Raw genomic sequence first — 22,140 nt, forward strand, 5'->3', positions numbered from 1 at the left:
AATGACCTCAGCAGTTGCGTCCCATAGTGCTCAGAACCATTTGAACCATTTTTCGCAGCCAAGGAGGGGTGTCTCGATCCACAAGTATTTCAGTGTGCTATCCCCCTGCACGCACTCACCTCGATGTTGAGCTCAAGAGTCACGCGTCGGTGGGTGAATGAGAATAAGCTCCATTTAGTGAAGCCCACAACGCGTGTGTGGTGTACTTCCTTTCAGCCCCGTAGACGGGACGAGGTTCTCCTCACTCGGCTTCGGGTAGGCCACAGCCCGATGACTCATGGCTTCTTGCTCCGGCGAGAGGACGCTCCAAAGTGTGGTGCTTGTGGCGTCCACGTCACTGTGCGCCAAATTTTATTAGATAGCGTTTTATTTTCTGACCAGCGGGCCGCGGCTGACTTGCCAGCGGATCTGCCATCTCTTTTAGGAAACACTCGAACGAATGTGGTTAAAGTTTTAAAGTTCTGTGCCACGTCAAATGTTTTTACATAGATTTTAGGGAGAGGGTCTTAATTTTCTCACTGTGTGACAAGCTCTCCCACATTTTATGTAAGTGGCCAGCCAATTACACTTTCCTGTGGCATTCTTCCTGCTACGTTTCCATTTGCCTTACGTTTTACTTTCTTATGTAGCATTTTCCTTATTTTCCTGCTTCCTTTGCGTGTGTGCTTCGGTTTTGCTAAGTCTGTCCACATTCGTTGCTTTTCGTATGTGTCAGGGCGCTGATGACCTCGACGTTGAGCACCCGTAAGCCGCAACACACACACACACACACACACACACACACACACACACACAACATTTATTAATGCGTTTCGGACGCGGCTCTTCATCAGACTATTAAAGAAAATCTTAATACAAGTGGTATATAGTGTAACACTTCTCCGCAATTTGCTACCATGTATGTCCACTTGACACTGTATTACGTTTTTTTCTGGTATTATGATGATGGACCCGGCTGGACCATAACAAAGATTTTAACAAGTGGACATCCACTATTAGCTGCCCAGGATTTGCTCAGCAAGTTGCTTTGGCCGCCACCATCATAACCGTGCGTCTGAGGCACTGACATGCTGCAATGAATGTATGTTGCAGATTTAACACATGCATCATTTTGGTGGTTATTTCTAACCATCTCGAGTCTTCACTAATGCTGCAGTGTAGGATTACTTTGGAAATGATGAGATTCGGCAAAGCGAATTATTACACAAGTTAAGGTTACATTTCTGAAAATTCTGGAAGGGAGAAACGCGAGAGAAAGTCTTAATAGACGTGGCGATAGTATTCTGTGGTGTCACCGCCAGACACCACACTTGCTAGGTGGTAGCTTAAATCGGCCGCGGTCCATTAGTACATGTCGGACCCGCGTGTCGCCACTGTCAGGATCGCAGACCGAGCGCCACCACAAGGCAGGTCTCGAGAGACTGACTAGCACTCGCCCGTTGTACGGACGACATTGCTAGCGACTACACGTACGAAGCCTTTCTCTCATTTGCCGAGAGACAGTTAGAATAGCCTTCAGCTAAGTCCATGGCTACGACCTAGCAAGGCGCCATTAACCATATCTGGAGAGAGTCTCACTTGTATTATCAAGAGAAATGTACCACAAAGAATTAAAGTTAAGTATACGAGAAGCTCCGTTCTTTTCTTTATAGCTTTCATCACGTATCCTGTTTCAGACGGCTTGAGTTGACGCGTGCCCTTTCGGCTACCTCCCTTGTGTCTAGACTGTCTTGTCTAGACACAGCATATTCTAAGTCGAGTTGTGGTGCTCATACAAAGTTACGCTCATGTTTTTACTATTTTCTGAGATGGCAGGCCGGCCGTAGTGGCCGAGCGGTTCTAGGCACTACGGTCTAGAACCGCGCGATCGCTACGGTCGCAGGTTCGAATCCTGCCTTGGGCATGGATGTGTGTGATGTCCTTAGGTTAGTTAGGTTTAAGTAGTTTTAAGCTCTAGGAGACTGATGACCGCAGTAGTTAAGTCCCATAGTGCTCAGAGCCATTTGAACCATTTCAGACGGCAGGAGAACTGTATGCCGGTGTTCGCGGAATTCAAAATGGCTCTGAGCACTATGGGACTCAACATCTTAGGTCATAAGTCCCCTAGAACTTAGAACTACTTAAACCTAACTAACCTAAGGACATCACACACACCCATGCCCGAGGCAGGATTCGAACCTGCGACCGTAGCAGTCCCGCGGTTCCGGACTGCAGCGCCAGAACCGCTAGACCACCGCGGCCGGCTCGCGGAATTCGGTACTAATTTTCGGTACTAATTTTCGGTATTAATTAATTTCAGATGACTGCATATGTTTTTGTAGCCCAAAGCTCTTTTCTTCGTCTCAGAAACTCTATGCAGAATGTATGATGGTGGCAGTAAAATGGTCCAGAATACAGGTTTCCTAAATTTACTTGACGATCTGCTCGATAATTGCGCCGTCTTTATTCAAAGACCTCCCTTTCTAATGCTGCAATACACACTACTAATCATGCCAAATTAAGGCATGTTATTGTGATATACACTCTTCAAGTGAATGGGTCGCTAAATACTGACCAGGTATAAAAAAACGTAAATTTAAGAAATGGTCACTAATCGGTGAAAAAGATTTATCCTATTACTGTGATTTTCCATTTAGGGGTAGGGATTGAGTTCATATCTTCTGACTCGCTTGATGAAGCCCGCACCATTTCCTCTTCAGTGCCAAACTCTTCATCTATCAGTAGCATTTTCTAGTTGTTAATAAATGTTTTCCTCGTGTTCACCTCCTCCCCAGTTTTGCGGACAAACATCTAATCAATATGCCTATATCTGAACGTCCTTTTGTAGAGCTTTTCCGTCTTCTCTGGTTCTCCTTTAGTCCATGATTAACTTTCATGCAGTGTTGTTCTCCAAACGTACATTCTCAGAAATTTCTTCCTGAAATAAAGACGACGTTTAATAGCAGTAGACTTCCTTTGCACAGGAATGCCCTCGTAGCCTTTGCTGGTCCACCTCGTCACATGTTACCTTACTTTCAAAGTGGTAGAATTCCTTCGTCAACTTTTTTTTAATTTAAAACCTTCAAATGTGTGTGAAATCTTATGGGACTTAGCTGCTAAGGTCATCAGTCCCTAAGCTTACACACTACTTAACCTAAATCATCCTAAGGACAAATACACACACCATGGCCGAGGGAGGACTCGAATCTCCGCCGGGACCAGCCGCACAGTCCATGGCTGCAGCGCCTGAGACCGCTCGGCTAATCCCACGCGACTCCGTCTACTTTCTAGTCTTGGATTCTGATGTTGCATTTACGGCTAACCTGCATCCTCATTCATTTCTTTTTTCTTCGGTTTACTCTCAGACCATAGTGTGCGCTCATTAGACTGCTTATGTCAATCAACAGGTCCTGGAAGCCTGCATCAATTTGCCGGCCGCTGGTGGCCGAGCGGTTCTGGCGCTACAGTCTGGAACCGCGCGACCGCTACGGTCGCAGGTTCGAATCCTGCCTCGGGCATGGATGTGTGTGATGTCCTTAGGTTAGTTAGGTTTAAGTAGTTCTAAGTTCTAGGGGACTTATGACCTCAGCAGTTGAGTCCCATAGTGATCAGAACGATTTGAACCATTTGAACCTGCATCAATTTAACTGAGGATAGTAATGTCATCAGCTAATCTTATCATTGATATGCTTCCTTCCTTGTTTCTTCAATGTACTCGTATATACTGAAACAATAGGGGAAAAATATTAGAACACTGTTTTATATTTTTTTCGAATCCGACCCCTTCATTCTTGCTTTTCCGTTATTATTTTTGGGGTTTTGTATCGCAGTCGGTGAAACGGAACCTTTATAACATTACTTTGTTTGTCTGTCTGTCCTAGTAGGCCTCTTTGCTCAGGGGCTTGCAGAAATATCAAGTTGAAATTTATGTCTACAGTCCCTTGGCGATGTGAGAAATGTATCTGTCTAAACCAATCCCGTCACAAGATACGTCTATTTTTGTCACATATTTCGATAGTCGCCAACTCAACCAACAAAACCGATTATGTTCCTGCCGTTCACCTACAGTCATAAAAGTGGATAAGAAGCAAAGTGTCACAATACAAGTAAAGCAAAAATCCAAAAACTGTTAGTTTCTAATTCTATCAAGTATATATATTTTTCCATTAGTTACCCGTCTGTCTGTCTGTCCATCAGAGAAGAACCGTTTATCTCAGGTACAGGGAGAGGCATCAAGTTGAAATTTATGTCAAATATTAAGACGTTGGTCCTTTGGCGCTGGAAAAGTTGTGCTTCTAAGTTAGAACAATCAGAAGATCCATTTTCGCAGGAAATTTGTGTCACTTGGAAAGGACCAGAGTCCCTTGGCACTGGAAATAATTCAATACACTTAAAGTATATGGCCATATATCACACATATTTTGATATTTGCAAAAACCATCAAAATCTATAGATGAACTTCCTATAACGGATCCATCCACGGCGTGCCAAACCGCATACGAACTGGATGTATGGGGCACGTGCGGGCTCTGAGTTGGCCCCTCTCGACTTTGCTCAGTCCTTCTCAGAAGCACCCGATACAGTGCAACGTTCCACTTAGTGTTGTCGTGTAGCATTCTTCGGTAGGCACAACTCTCTTCAGTTCGGCTGAGCAGTAGTGTCAGCACAGTTTACTCTTTGTTATTTGTTTGTATTATGAAGGACGTTCGCAGGTCCAGCGACTGTTCGCAAAAAAGAGGCTGTCTATCAATCTATCGTCACACGTCTCTCAAAATGAATGGGAATGACAGAAGAAAGGAAGGAGAATTCTCAATATCTATTATGCAGCCACAAAATCGATGACCACTGCAAATTTGCTGTGAAATGACATTAGAACACCATGTGGAAAGAATGTAAAGATTATGTTGATAACGAAAGAGCAAAAAATTACAGACAGAATTCATTGTTTCGTACATCTGGAAGCATTTTGTTCTATATTTTCAGGCGTGGAGCACGTGACGAAATTGTTGGTACTAATAGTAAAAGGTCTGTAGTCGCGCCCATAAATGCAGTGTTAGTATTAACAGTTTTCGATGGAACTGAACAAAAAGTGTGGAGACTTTATATATTACCGTAAATTGTATTGACAAAGTCCAGGAGCATCTGGAACGTTTCTTCGATTTAAAACCCACTATTATTGAATTTATGAATATAAAAGGTGTGCATAAATGAAAATTAGAGCATCTGGAACGAATTACAGAGTTCTCATTTCAAATGGACTTGATTGCACACTGTCTGCAATAAGATACAGCAAGGTTAGAAACACCTCATTTCAAATATGAAAGGGATGCGTTTAAGAAAACAAATCGTGCTTAGAAGGGACAAATTCTGACAAACGCAGTCCACTTCCATAAGCTCACTGGTGATAAGAAAACGCGAGGTTTAAGAATTCATTGTGGCCTGGAAAGGTATACAAGGATAATTTTTTGAAAGTTACGAGGGTTTTGCCATTTTACATATGTTTTCGAGTGGTTTCCGAGACCGTTGCAATTTCAGTTGAATGGGCCCCTGTGTATATACAGATGTAACTGACTGATCTGCACTGCTGCTCCTTTTTTAAAGGCAAATTTTTTTTACATTAAAACTTTTCAGGACGTTTTTCTCAGGTTGAGTTTCGATATCTCCATGCTGAGGCTGCAGAAGTGCGTCAAAAGCCTTTCATCGATTGTGAAAGTAATTAAGTCATCAACATTGTATGGCAACCTGAGTGCAAAAATCTATGAAATTATTTGTGTATGTTTGACCCAAAAATGAGTAAATAATACTGAAAATTGGTTTTGTTTCCGATCTATGTTGATAATAAATGTGAAATATGGACCCAGATCGTATGCAGGGAGACTATATTTCCATGTAAACACAGCGCATTCGCAGTGGCCCCCTCCCCCACCTCCTCCTCCACAGACTGTGAAGTGTGTTGGTGGGGGAAGTGAGCGAGCACTACTGCACACGAGCCAGAACATGGCCTGCGTGTCAAATTCTTCGTCGCCCCTGATCTGCACAACCGTTGGGCCCGATTGTCTAATGGTAAAGTGATGTTTAGAGTTCACAGAATAGAATCTAGGTCGGACCACGGATTTTGCAGTCTTAGTTTTGACCTCTCTCAACAATGCGAGTAGTTGCCAGAAACGAGATGTGTTCCGGATTTATCGCTAAGCTTTCTCTGGTTGGATGACTGGGGTCGGTCGCCAAAGTGGCGTCCAATAGGAAGATTTGTAACAGGCCATTGAGCCACATGAAATAATTATTTCCTACATTTCCTTTACTTCACGTCTATGGTCACAAATTTTTTATCATCAGACTGCCGGTTTGGGGCTATAATGATCTTCTTCAGATCTGTTTAATTACCTATATGGTACACCTGTTTTCGTGACAACTTCGAATACCGTCTACCATATTACATTACCGAACGTTTTTGCATCGGTCAACAAATTCAATGAACATGTCCTGATTTTTCGTAAATGTTCTTCCCATTATCAAGCGCAAAATCGCAATTATGTTTCTGGTGCTTTTACGTTTTCTGAAACCAAACAGGTTGTCGTATAGTTTTAGTGCACTGAAACTCTCGCGGAAACGTAACATAATGTGCGGAGTCTTCCCTTTACCTCCAGTAGGTTGCATATGTTTCACAGTATCAGTGCTGATCGGCAGTAGTATAGCACTTACCGGCGGCGGATTTCCATGTGCGGAGCAGTGGAGCGCCAGACCAGTGGAGTTGGAGAAGTCTACACGGTGAGGCGGCTCCTGCACGAACACCGGGCCCTTGATGACGTCGGCGGGCGAGGCCAACAGCGCAGGACAAGGGCCTGCAACACATTACGCGGTGGTTGTACTAATGGGACGATTCCCTGCAACAGAGCGGACGTGTACACGCTAGCAGCCCAGAAAAAATGGGCATTTATGTATATTTGTATGTTCCACATCTCCACCTAAAATACGGGATCCATTTCAATCAAACTACAAGTAGGCTGTCAGGAAAGAAGTATTGTGGGATTAAGAATCACCTAGTTCCAATTGGGGTGAAGTTGGAGTGTAAATGGCATGAGGGGGAGGAGGAGATAGACGGAGAGAAGGGGAAGATGTAAGAGACAGGTTAAAGATGGAGAGAGGTAATGGTAGGAAAGAAAGGGCATGTGAAGCGGCAGAAGGAAGTGAGAGGCGATGTCAGGAGGCAGTGGAAAAAGCCATGGGGTGTGGTCTGTCACATCGGAGAGGGACAGATGGTGAGAAGACAGGAGGAATAGAGACAGATTGTGGCGATTCAGGTAGAAGAGGGTCAGGGTGCGATGAAGCAATCATAGAGGGGAGGGACAAACCAAAGGGGAAAGGTAGATTACGGGAAAGATCTTAATTTTTCCTGGTTATTTTGATGACATCTTAGCTAATATCTACCATCATGAGAGCAACCTATATATATATATATATATATATATATATATATATATATATATATATATATATGTGTGTGTGTGTGTGTGTGTGTGTGAATGTGTGTGCGTGATGATGTGAGAAAAGACCAGAAATAGTGATATTTCAATTTTAACCTATGTTAACACATATATTGAAACTTCCTGGCAGATTAAAACTGTGTGCCGGACCGAGACTCGAACTCGGGACCTTTGCCTTTCGCAGGCAAGTGCTCTACCAACTGAGCTACCCAAGCACGACTCACGCCCCGTCCTCAGAGCTTTAGTTCTGCCAGTACCTCGTCTCCTACCTTTCAAACTTAACAGAAACTCTCCTGCGAACCTTGCAATTGCCCGCGAAAGGCAAAGGTCCCGAGTTCGAGTTTCGGTCCGGCACACAGTTTTAATCTGCCAGGAAGTTTCATATCAGCGCACACTCCGCTGCAGAGTGAAAATCTCATTCTGGAAACACATATATTATTTGCCTCCTGGAAAAAATTGCATTGACAATAATACTCTCTTAGGAACTGTACCTCTGTGGGTATGGGTGAAAAGGGGTAACAGAAACATAACTCAGGGCGCCTGAAGCAATTTCAACCACATTTCATACATATATGATCCCTTTTTTGTATAAAAGTTGTTTAGGAGTAAGATAGTCCTACTATCCCTAGGAACTGGGATGAGAATGTTTCACAACAATTTGCTGGTGTGTTTATTCTGTGTGTGTATTGTGTTAATACACGATGGAGAGGCTTCGTCTCTGCAGTAGCCCTCAGTGGTTCACAACCCCACAACAGGCCACAGCAGTCCACCTACCCCACCGCCGCCCAAGACCGAAGCTAGGGTTATTGTGCTGATTGGCCCCCAGTTGACCCCCCGGGAATGTCTCATACCGGACGAGTGTAACCCCAAATGTTCGCATGGTAGAGTAATTATGGTGTACACGTATGTGGAGATAGTGTTTGCGCGGCAATCGCCAACATAGTGTATCTGAGGTGGAATAAGGGGAACCACCCCGCATTCGCCAAGGTAGATGGAAAACAGCCTTAAAAACCATCCACAGGCTGGCCGGGCGGATTGTTTCCCTGCACCGGCTCACGTTCTCGCTCGGGTAGCAGCGCGTTAGATCGCGCGGCTAGCCAGGCGATCTAATCTGCTGGTACTTCTTTCCTGTATTTACTTGAACTTGATTACTTTATGTGGACGTGCAATTTGTCGCTTACTTCTGCTATTCATTGTGTCAACTAGGACGCGAAGATGAGCAGCGCAGTCATCAAATATTGTCAACATGTTTTCGGACCAAAGACCACACCACACGTCTGAATACCAAGGACAAATTTAATATCCTCTCTGTAGTCAAGTAATGCAAAGCAACAGAGTTTTCACACGTATAAGTATACAACATACAAGTGCGGTACGCGTACGGGAGCGATACCATAAGCACGAAGTTAGTTGCCCTTTGAAACAAGCATCACACTGGGTCTAGCGAAGTGCATCACCCGACACGTCATTTCTTCGAACTGAACGACCCCATGTAACACTTCGCTGTTCCTGTTCTATCAATTTGTGCATCATTTGTCATTTTCTGCACAATTACAGTACCTTCACATTTTCGCGATATGTGTTCTCTACGATACGGCACTGCCTGTGTTGTTCAGAAGTGCGATTCGATGTTCCTTCTGAATTGCATGCATGTGCGAAAGAATGTTACATCGTATTTCTGGACGCCACACGCACTGCAATGTCGTAATTATCCACAGACACGCGGCAAGCGACTTCCAATAAAAATGGTTTCCCTGTATGGGAATGCAGATAAGGAATGTACGAGTGCAGGCAGTAGACACATGGTTGACGACATATGGAAGTTTGGGATTGGCCATAGGGCGTGCTTGGATTGCCTAATGGTGAGGCAACCATGGCGATGAGCGGGAAATCCGGGTTCGAGTGCTGTTGCAGCAAAAATTTTCATTGTACAGCTGATGGTTCTCCATATTTGCAACTACGAATACATTTCGTTTATGTGTTCTGTCTCACCTATAAAGCGATATTTGATGCAGAAATTTCCTGAGGATTATTATGTAGCCGACCCCGGGAGCAGACAACATTCCATTAGAACTACTGACAGCCTTGGGAGAGCCAGTCCTCACGAAACTCTACCATCTGGTGAGCAAGATGTATGAGACAGGCGAAATACCCTCAGATTTCAAGAAGAATATAATAATTCCAATCCCAAAGAAAGCAGGTGTTGACAGATGTGAACATTACCGAACTACAGTTTAATAAGTCACGGCTGCAAAATACTAACACGAATTCTTTACAGACGAAAGGAAAAACTGGTAGAAGCCGACCTCGGGGGAGATCAGTTTGGATTCCGTAGAAATGTTGGAACACGTGAGGCAATACTAACCCTACGACTTATCTTAGAAGCTAGATTATGAAAAGGCAAACCTACGTTTCTAGCATTTGTATACTTAAAGAAAGCTTTTGACAATGTTGACTGGAATACTCTCTTCCAAATTCTGAAGGTGGCAGGGGTAAAATACAGGGAGCGAAAGGCTATTTACAATTTGTGCAGAAACCAGATGGCAGTTATAAGATTCGAGGGACATGAAAGAGAAGCAGTGGTTGGGAAGGGAGTGAGACAGTGGTGTAGTCTCTCCCCGATGTTATTCAATCTGTATTTTGAGCAAGCAGTAAAGGAAACAAAAGAAAAATTCGGAGTACGTATTAAACTCCATGGAGAAGAAATAAAAATTTTAAGGTTCGCCGATGACATTGCAATTCTCTCAGAGGCAGCAAAGGACTTGGAAGAGCAGTTCAACGGAATCGACAGTGTCTTGAAAGGAGGATATAAGATGAACATCAACAAAAGCGAAACGAGGATAATGGAATGTAGTCGAATTAAATCGGGTGATGCTGAGGGAATTAGATTAGGAAATGAGACACTTAAAGTAGTAAAGGAGTTTTGCTATTTGGGGACCAAAATAACTGATGATGGTCGAAGTAGAGAGGATATAAAATGTAGACTGGCTGTGGCAAGGAAAGCGTTTCTGAAGAAGAGGAGTTTGTTAACGTCGAGTATAGATTTAAGTGTCAGGAGGTCGTTTCTGAAAGTATTTGTATGGAGTGTAGCCATGTGTGAAAGTGAAACATGGACGATAAATAGTTTGGACAAGAAGAGAATAGAAGCTTTTGAAATGTGATGCTACAGAAGAATGCTAAAAATTAGATGGGTAGATCACATAACTAATGAGGAGGTATTGAATAGAATTGGGGAGGAGTTTGTGGCACAACTTAACTAGAAAAAGGTATCGGTTGGTAGGACATGTTCTGAGGCATCAAGGGATCACCAGTTTAATATTGGAGGGGAGCGTGGAGGGTAAAAATCGTAGAGGGAGACCAAGAGATGAATACACTAAGTAGATTCAGAAGGATGTAGGCTGCAGTACGTACTGGGAGATGAAGCAGCTTGCACAGGATAGAGTAGCATGGAGGGCCGCATCAAACCAGTCTCAGGACTGAAGACCACAACAACAACAACAGTAAGTAGCAATACAGCTACGTGCATCTAAAGGCGTCCCGTCTGCTCTACACATAGCATTAGATTATTATAACTTTGATTAACTTGAGAACTGAAATGTGAGTAAGAATCTCAACAGTTAGCATGAGTGTTGATAATTTCTTTGTTTTCAGTCGAATATGTACAGAGGTGACAAGAGTGTCGGTGGTGGTACGTCGATATGCCCCCCCCCCTCACTCCCTCCCCTACCCGGCAGCATTGTCATTATGGCACTGTAAGAGAAAAATAAATAAATATGATACATATAGACATTTTTGTAACACTGTACTTCGTTGGAACCCACAGAAGTGTAATACATAACTCATTAAGCTATTTTGGTGAAGCATTTCAACATTGGGAAATACACAAACCTCCTGGTGATCTGAAATGCATTTGTGTTACGTAACTCTTTGTCAGATCGGCAAAACAGTAGGGTATATGCTCGAAATTGTTCCATAAACAACAACATGTGCTTCTTCCCTGTCACTCATTTCATTATTCACGAATTCGATTGTCGTCGAAATTATTGTTGCTGGAATGTATTTAGTAGCAATGGACAGAAATGTTATAAGGGATGAATTTTGACTGTTAATTAGATAATCCTTGTAAAAGAAATTGAAATCTTCAGTTCACGTTTTATGAAAAGTACTGAATGCATTGATGTGGTTATCATTTTGGATCACAATTTTTTTAAAAAAAGTTGTTTATTCCTCATTTTATAGTCAACTGAAGCCTGCACATCAGCAAGTAAATCCACAAAATTTTGATTCCAGATGTATTCTTACGTAGCATTTCACATTTAATACAGAACTTCAGTGATCTTTTTTTAGTGTGAGGCACTGGATTTGTATTTTTTGCGTTTTATCTGAATAAACCTGGCGAATTCAACAGAAAATTGCGTTTTTGTTGTAACAAGCAATTTAAAACTTTGTAGTTACTTAAGTGCAGATTATAAAGAAGAACTGAAGTAGATTTCTCTTCTTTACAGGAATCTTTCTGTAAACGACCTCATGCCCACTGAAAACGTATTGGGGGGGGGGGGGGGGGGGGGGAGACGGAGTGTTACATGAGCCCAAAAACCGATGATGACTTTCCAAACGTCACCCTAGAGGCGAGAACGAAGATGGCAGAAAATACGAGGGTGAGTCAAATGAAAACCTTAAATTTGTAATACCAGATAGAAATTTCGCGCCGATATACTGTAAGTTGGTAAGCGTGCTGCAAACAGCGTGCAGAATGGCCTGTAGGTGGCAGCATAGTGCAGATGCACACATACCGTAGCAGTATCAATATAAAGATGGCCACCCCACTTACGACTTGCACCAGGGAAGAACAACGTTCTGTTATTCGGTTTTTGCGTAGTGAAGGTGTGAAACCTATTGAAATTCATCGACGAATGAAGGTTCAGTACGGTGATGCATGTTTGTCACAGCAGCAAGTCTACGAATGGAGTACGAAGTTCGCAAATGGTGTGACTTTAGTGGAAGATGCTCCTCGTCCAGGTCAGGCACAACGAGTTGTGACTCCACTGAACATTGCAACAGTTGTAGTGAAGGAAAACCACCGAGTGACACTGAATGACATTGTAGCATGTTTACAGATTATTCATGGGTCAGCACATCACATTGTGCATGGTGTGGTCCAGTTTCACAAAGTGTCTGCTAGATGGGTGCCACGGCAGCTGACTCCTGAAATGAGAGAACGACGTGTTGATGCTTGTGAAGAACTTCTTCGGCGCTTTCAACGAGAAGGTGATGGCTTCCTTGCAAGAACCGTTACTGGGGACGAAATCTGGGTTCACCTCCACCAACCGGAAACGTAGAGAGCGAGTAAGGAATGGCGCTATTCCTCGTCACCAAAACCAAAGAAGTTTCGAACAGAACCATGAGCAGGGAAGGTTATGGCGACTCTCTGTTGGGACGAAGAAGGCGTCATTTTGGAGCATTACATGCCTAGAGGGACCACTGTCACCAGTGCATCATACACAGATCTCCTAAAAAGTCATCCGCGGCCTGCAATCAAATCAAAGCGACGTGGATTGCTGTCAGCAGGTGTCCTTTTGCAACAAGACAGTGCAAGGCCCCACACTGCCCGTACAACAGTTGCAACAATCACAGACCTGCATTTTGAGTGTCTTCCTCATCCACCATACTCACCAGACCTTGCCCCAAGTGATTTCCATATGTTTGGACCACTCAAAGACGCAATTGGAGGAAAGAAGCTCCGTTCCGATGAAGAGGTACGCCACGCGGTGCATGAGTGGTTGCGCGGACTACCAACAGAATTTTTTTCTAAAGGAATTGATGCACTTTTAATCGCTGGAGGACTTGCATTGAGCGTGGGAGAGATTATGTTGAAAAGTGATGCAGCTTTGTACCACTTCTGCCCAATAACTAATATTTAAAAAAAATTTAAGGTTTTCATTTGACTCACCCTCGTATGTATTACTCACCTCAGACTCCATTCCTTGCAGGATGCAAATGTTCATCGAAATACTGTGGACGGGATATTAAGTGGTAAAGAAGCCACATGATGTGTTCATTTGAGGTCTTACGACATATTGGTTAAAAGAACTGAGACAGTGAAACAGGAAGTAATTGCTCAAATTAGGTTTGATCCGAATAATGAAGTTGTTCTGTTGCTTACTAAATAGTTGACTACTCCACCAGACTGAATAGTGCCATACAGACTGCTCCGACATTTAGGTTATTTCTTTCTGCTGTTCTTCACTTGACTACACTTCATGACCTCTAGTGCGTTTTCCACTTCTTAAAGTTTTGGAATCATACGAAGCATATTTTATCACAGGGTGCGCGCTTCGTGCTGAGTATCAGTATGGGGTAAGAACCTGATTACATTCACAGTTACATGTGCCTTTATCAGTACTTTGCCCAAGTAACGAGGTTGGCCTCTGCATGACATGGCGAGAAATTCAAATTCCTGCCACTGCCACTTTCTGTACTGCCACGTCTGCACGTTCCTGTAATCAGTGACGGAAAAACTCTGTCTAGTGTCGTTAGCGTTATTTGTCGTCTGTGACTGGGAGTTGCTATGTGTACTGCTAAGCTCTCATCGTACAGTCACACGGTACTGTGTAATAAATTGTGCTGCGCTGTTGAGATGTCAACACGGGCGAATAAAGAAATTGGAATTTCTACCCAAGAACATCGTTGCCGCTGAGGCTCAACCAAATGTGATTTACCCTATGTTTATCATAGTCCATTTTTCTCATACTACTGACGTACACAGACAGATACGCAATATATGATAGAATCTTTGAGAAAAAAATACAGACAATAGCAAAGTATCATTCAGAATGAAAGGAACAACGTGCAAACATGTTGCAGAGTGGAAACACATAGTTATACGTTCCTGTACGTGCTTGGATAACTTCATACAGCGTAACAAGCCATCCACAAGTCACTTATCACTCCTTTCACCTCTTTCAATGTTTCGCTTCTTTTGTTAATGTGAAAAATGCCAAGTTACAGCGTGGTTAGGAACCCACGTTAAAAAGTGGAATGTGTTCTAGGGCGTGCTGGAAAGTAATGCCTCTGAATTTTTCAAGCTAAAATTTTTAAAGATGTTTAAGTAAAACGAACGTTATTAACATTTACATCTTTATTCTTCATGTCTACATGCTTGCAGCCCTCTTCTGCTAGAGGGCTCTGAGTTACAGCGTGTAACATGATAGTGTGTAACGGAACTATGTTGATGAGTGACAAACAGGGTGATAGAACAGAGTTTTGAATTCGAAGAGTTTGTCCAGACACGGAGCACCCTGTCTTTCAGCACAGCAATGACAGACCACACACGGGCGCTGCAATCTCTGCAACAAACCGACGCCCTGTGTTCACTGTCGTCGACCACCCGCCATGCTGTCCCGACATGACTCCATCCGATTTTCATTTGTATCCAAACCATACAGCACAGGCAGAGGTGCGGTTGTGGCTCCATTAACAGTGTCATACATTCTACGGTGAAATTACCAACATTCTGGTCTCTCGATGGGAGAAATGTGATAGTCGCCAGGGTGAGAGACTATGTTGAGAAATAAATATGCAGACACGAAGAATAAAGATGCAGACAGTAACTAGGGTTTGTTTTGTTTAAAAAGATATCACAGTTTTTATGTATAAAAATTCGCCGGCATTACTTTTCTGCACGCCCTCATACATGTGTTATCGAGACTTCTACAGTGGTCTATGAATTTCCTCGACGACGTCCTATGTGTCAGAGCCGCTCGAACGGATTTAGTCTCAGAGACATGTCAACTACTTTCCTTAGAAAGCCACTAAAAACTAGTTCTTCAGAGTAGTGGCATGAGTACGATTAAATAATAATGTGCTCATTAATGTTAACACTAATCATGTATACATATCCCAAAAACTGGCTCATTCCACATCATTTCATTAAAAGAATCGTCGAAAGCTATGGAAAATGTAATTAAGTAACTCGTTAACAGACATCCTGTTCATAGATCTGGAACTAACTCACTTTGCTCGCTAAGTTTGATGTCGTGGCACACACACTGCCCGCATCTCGTGGTCGTGCGGTAGCGTTCTCGCTTCCCACGCCCGGGTTCCCGGGTTCGATTCCCGGCGGGGTCAGGGATTTTCTCTGCCTCGTGATGGCTGTGTGTTGTGTGATGTCCTTAGGTTAGTTAGGTTTAAGTAGTTCTAAGTTCTAGGGGACTGATGACCATAGCTGTTAAGTCCCATAGTGCTCAGAGCCAACCAGCACACACACTGGGTAGGATAGTCACAAAGAGGGGCAATTTGTCATTGGAACGGGGTAGGAAATGAGCACCCATAGAGTGTCGGACTATGGTCCTCAGCTAAAGGCTCAGTAATACGCATATGTCATTTGGCGATATCTCAGGAGCACCAAATGCATTTATGCTGGTTCTGACCCTCACCGACTAGGACATCTACGGATGGCAATCCCCAGCATTCGTTAATACTTTTCTGTTTTGTGCCGTGGAGCACTGATTTGCTGGTTGACGATATACGCTTTCATTAGACAATTGACGTCCATTAACTGTAAATGTTGATTTACTGAGTGATTAGTTTTGAGTAAACGTCATTCAAGTCGAATCATCATTTGTTTACAACGATAGGCTATCTATGTTCTGGCTCACGTGTAACGCCGCCAACCAGTGAACGTTTGCAATACTGTTATACCAAGCATGAGTGGAGCAGCACTCAACTGCGATACTAACGTTACAGCTCTGAAAATTTCTAGTTTAGTTTGTTTCATAAGCGAATGGAGAGTCCTACAATTCTGTCTCTTTGGCAGTTTAACAGCTTTAGTAGTGCGTTCCAGGGCTATGTACATAGTATTTTTATGAAGAAATAACGAAATTAAATAAAAGTTTGTTTTATTAGTTACAAATACGTCCAACTGATCACGACGTAAAAGAAATTCTATGATTATAAACTTTTGGCAGCAGCAAAGAAGAGAACCTGACAGGTGATTCCTGGTAAGGAGAGAGAGACGACAACGAGACAAGGGGTAAAACTTTAAATAATTTCCTGAGCAGTAGGAATTCCTTTATGCACAGTAAGAATCCAGAACCGCCAACAACGAAAATGATTATAACTGCCAATATTTAATAAATGTCACTTAATAGTAAAGCGTTTACAAATAAGACACACTGAAAAGTTAGAGATTCGTAGAGCCACCTGTATTGGAGCAGTAGCCAGCAAAACAAGGGGTACTTTTGTAACAGCAACAAGCACCAGTGGTGTCAATGTATTCCACATCAAAATGCCAATGTTCCATCCATCGCCCCTCCCCCTCCAAAGCCAGTCTTTCCAGCAATACAATAAGAGAAAGAAGACTGACAAATATAGTAGCAACTAATTCAAATTATCGAAGTGTTTAAGTCAGCAACATTCATTGAGACAGTGTGCTGCTCCTCTATCAGTGGCTTAAAAGGAGTTATATCACTTCCCTACAAATATCGTACCGTTGTTAGGTCCGGTGCGATTATCCTTTTGAAGACACATTTATTTTCCTAGGTTCGTAGAATAAAAAAGAAAAGAAAAAAAAAGACTCCTGTGGTGGCACGTTGTCTAAGTTATCAACCGCTGCGTTTACCAACGAAACCAAAACCGGCTTTAGTAACGGATCCCCGAGTAATCAGCCAGATAACAGTATATTTACATGACAAGAGTCTCAATATTTCCATTGCTAATTCACTGACTCGAGACGAGTTCGAAATTATGTCTATCAGGATGTCCTACGAAAGGAGTTAAAATTAACAGACTATTCACTGGAAATCCTGCAATAATGTATATTTATTTTCAGACATATATGGTAAGGCGTCCATCTTCACGTCGCACGTAATATTACGTCAGGTTAAAGCCGTTTCTCGGCGTCAAGCACTCAAATGAGGCTTCCTTTAACCAGTTGTAGTAGCAACAGTGACGTGAAGAGGACGCTTTACCACAACTGGGCAGCATTTTGATGGCAATGGTGCCGTTCTTTAAATATCATGAAGCAGTACAACACTATTTAAAGGAAATGTTGTGTTGTGGTCTTCAGTCCTGAGACTGGTTTGATGCAGCTCTCCATGCTACGCTATCCTGTGCAAGCTTCTTCATCTCCCAGTACCTACTGCAACCTACATTCTTCTGAATCTGCTTGGTGTATTCATCTCTTGGTCTCCCTCTACGGTTTTTACCCTCCACACTGCCCTCCAATACTAAATTGGTGATCCTTTGATGCCTCAGAACATGTCCTACCAACCGATCCCTTCTTCTAGTCAAGTTGTGCCACAAACTTCTCTTCTCCCCAATCCTATTCAATACCTCCTCATTAGTTATGTGATCTACCCATCTAATTTTTAGCATTCTTCTGTAGCATCACATTTCAAAAGCTTATATTCTCTTCTTGTCCAAACTATTTATCGTCCATGTTTCACTTCCATACATGGCTACACTCCATACAAATACTTTCAGAAACAACTTCCTGACACTTAAGTCTATACTCGACGTTAACAAATTTCTCTTCTCCAGAAACGATTTCCTTGCCATTACCAGTCTACATTTTATATCCTCTCTACTTCGACCATCATCAGTTATTTTGCTCCTCAAATAGCAAAACTCCTTTAGTACTTTAAGTGTCTCATTTCTTAATCTAATTCGCTCAGCATCACCCGACTTAATTCGACTACATTCCATTATCCTCGTTTTGCTTTTGTTGATGTTCATCTTATATTTTCCTTTCAAGACATTATGGATTCCGTTCAACTACTCTTCCAAGTCCTTTGCTGTCTCTGACAGAATTCCAATGTAATCGGCAAACCTCAAAGTTTTTATTTCTTCTCGATGGATTTTAATAGGAAGAAATGTTAAAAAGGTTCAGGAATTCCAAGTGGCAAAGTGAGTAATAGACAGGTATCAACCGACAGCCGTTGTCAGTTGTCGTGACTGGAGCTGCTGCTTCTCTATCAATTAGCTCCTCAGTTGGCCCCACACAGGCTGAGTGCATCCTGCTCGCCGTCAGTGCTCGCCAGGAGCGAACGGTCACCCATCCAGGCGCTAGGCAGGCCCGACAGCGCTGAGCTTCGGTGAACTTACGCGAACCGGTGTGATCTCTGCAGCGAGGTCGTTGGCAGATGAAATACTTCCCAGGTCAGTTTTACTTTGCGTACCCTGTACATTGCGTCGGGACAGAAACATTACCCTTTGTAATGCACTTCTCTAAGAGCGTGGTTAGCCGCCCAGGGACTGCGGCTCAGCGGCTTCTGTGCACGGTGGAGTTTTTCACTTTTCCGGCACAATGTGGCGTGGCCGCAGGGGGTCATCCGCTGTCCTCACTCCAGCCCCGACTACCACTAACTCGCGGGAGATCGCGGCCAGCCGGGGCTACTCCGAACGGCCAACTGCAAGCCTTTGTGTTGGGGTCGCGGTCGCAAGGGCTCGCCCTAAACCCTGGACGACCCCTACGTCTCCCTTTGTTGTATGCTCCCTGACTGACTGGCTTATCCGCTTCTGTCGTTGCCCTGAGGTACCTATTGTCTGTCTCCCGTAACACAATACGTGGAACTGCGCTGTTCTGCAAAGCTTTCAGGAACGCAATGAGCTGTTTCGATTGTCCTTCCTGCAGATCAGAGCCATACAGCTACAGGCCTGAATCAAACAGCTCTAATTCACACTGATTTCACAACATTCTTTGGCATTTACGTATCATATTCTACCGTAACACTAAAAGTATAAATATTACTGTAGTTTTCATTTAATTTCCGTTTAGCTAACACTACTTTCCAAAAGCTGCTCTGATGTACAGCACCGAAAAAAAAAAAACGCTTCACCTCGAAGAGCAGTTCGTTTTATTGACAAATGAGACGAGAGGCAGTTCATCATTGCAGAAGCCTAAATGAAACAAACCACACATAGGAAAGGCCTCTGAAACATTTGCATCAGTGAATAGCGTATCCTCCACTGGCTACAAAAAATGGTTCAAATGGCTCTGAGCACTATGGGACTTAACATCTGTGGTCATCAGTCCCCTAGAACTTAGAACTACTTATACCTAACTAACCTAAGGACATCACACACATCCATGCCCGAGGCAGGATTCGAACCTGCGACCGTAGCACACTGGTTACAACGCCGGCGTGTATTCTCGTGTGGAAACGAACATAAAGGTGCCGAATGGCATCCTACGATAGACTGCCCGAAGCATCTTGCGACTTTCGTTGCACTTCGGCAGTGGCTCTTGAATGCCCTGGAGAAAAAGTGAGCTGCCGTTTTGTCATTCCCCATGTGCGTTTAATTGGTTTTCTTGCTGATCATGGCAGTTGCTATATACCACGAAGAGCACGCTGCGTCGCAGCAGCCATATATGGTCGTGCATTATCCTACTGCAAAAGCAAGTCACCTTACTGTCGAAAAAATGGGATAACAGCTCGTGCATTATTAGCGGGAAGTGCTTACTTCACCTTCTGAAACACCAAATGAGACTGCTAGCTGTGACTGATGGTTCTTCAGCACGAAGCCTGTTTCGTGTTTGAATGCTCTCCAGAATAGGCCGTTCACGAGATCTACGACATACGCGTGCACGTCCATTACTCGCATACACGCAGTACCTACTGTCAGAGAGCGCTATTCACTTTCTTGTCAACTTTTTCACGACATCAGAATAGGCGCGTTAGGCGATGTCGTGGGGTCAACGGCCGCCAAATCAGAGAAGCACGTGATATTATTCCTACTGCAAGCAGGCGGTTCCCAATCTTCCCTGATGACACTCAAGTGAAACACATACCCGAATTTTGCCCCTGCATGATGTGCAGTCGGCCACCACCGCGCCGGCCGAAGTGGCCGTGCGGTTAAAGGCGCTGCAGTCTGGAACCGCAAGACCGCTACGGTCGCAGGTTCGAATCCTGCCTCGGGCATGGATGTTTGTGATGTCCTTAGGTTAGTTAGGTTTAACTAGTTCTAAGTTCTACGGGACTAATGACCTCAGCAGTTGAGTCCCATAGTGCTCAGAGCCAGCCACCGCCGCTCGCACAATGCATCCGTCTTGACGTGGGTCTGTACTGCGTGATCATCCGGAAGCTGGTCTACACGTGTGGAAATGTTCCACAGAACACTGTTGAAACGAGCGATACACCATCGACACGTTGTGCCCAACATGTGCAGCAGTCCGAAGTTACGTCTTCCAGTTTCCAGAAGGCCCACAATACGATCCAATTTTTCTGGTACAACAAGGGTACACACTAGTAGGTGTGACATGGTTGTATCATACAATGAAAGTTGCAAACACTGTTGATCTCTACACTCATCACAATTACTGTCTGGAAAGTCATCACAAAGAGTGCACAGGAAGGCCTCCTAAGCGCTACCTGATTGGCTTTGACCGTGACACATCAATCACAAAAACGACAGCCCCTCAGTGGCCACATATTGTACCGCGGTGCCACTGAACACAGTCCTTGAGGGTGCTCCATTTTTTTTACGGCAGTGTAGTAATCTAGAGAACGTCGTACTATAGGTACGTTCTGCACACATCACATCAATACATAAAATGGAAAATAGAAGCAATTCGTAAAAAATATAGATTCATTATCTTAATATTTCTTGTGGTATTTTGGGGACACTTTTCCGTCATTAGTCTTGTGAGTGGTTTGATGTGGCCCGCCACGAATTCCGTTTCTGTAAGAAAGCTCTTCATCTCAGCGTATCACTTGCAACCTACGTCCTCTGTTATTTGCTGGATGTATTCCAAACTCCATCTTTCTCTCCAGTTTTTGCCCTCTACAGATGCCTCTTGTAGCATGGAAGTCATTAACTGATGGGTTAACAGATTTCTTCGCTGTACCTTTTCCTTGCCAGCATTTTACACATGCTGCTTTCCTCTCCGATGTTGCACAGAACCTCCTCATTCCTCACCATATCAGTCCACTTAATTTTCAACATCCGTCTCAAGTACTTCGATTCCCTTCTGTTCCGGTTTTCCCACAGTCCATGTTTCACTACCACACAATGCTGTTCTCCAAACGTACATTCTCAGAAATTTTTTCCTCAAATTGAGGCCTCTGTTTGATACTAGTAGATTTCTCTTGTCCAGAAATGACCTTTTTGGTGAGTTATAGTCTGCTTTTGCTGTCCTCCTTGCTCCGTTCTTGGTTATTTTGCTGCCTAGGTAGCAGAATTCCTAAACTTCATCTACTTCGTGACCTTCAATACTGGTGCTAAGTTTCTCGCTGTTCTCATTTCTGCTACTTCTCATTACTTTCATCTTTCTTCGATTTACTCTCAATCCATATTCTGTACTCATCAGACTGTCCATTCCGTTTAGTAGATCATGTAATTTTTCTTCAATTTCACTGAGTACAGCAATGTCATCAGCAAATCGTATCATTGACATCTTTTCACCTTGAATTTCAATTCCACTGCTGAACCTGTCGTTCATTTCCATCATTGCTTCTTCGATGTACACATTGAACAGTAGGGGCGAAAGTGTACATCCCTTTCTTACACCCTTTAAATCAGAGCTCTTTGATCTTGGTTGTCCACTCTTATTATTCCTTCTTGGGTCTTGTACATAGTGTATATTACCCGTGCCTCTCTGTGGTTTACACCTACTTTTCTCAGAATTTCGAACATCTTGCACCATTTTACATTGTCGAACGCTTTTTAGATGTCGACA

This window comes from Schistocerca nitens, chromosome 2 (genome assembly GCF_023898315.1).
Source record: "Schistocerca nitens isolate TAMUIC-IGC-003100 chromosome 2, iqSchNite1.1, whole genome shotgun sequence".
NCBI lineage: Eukaryota > Metazoa > Arthropoda > Insecta > Orthoptera > Acrididae > Schistocerca > Schistocerca nitens.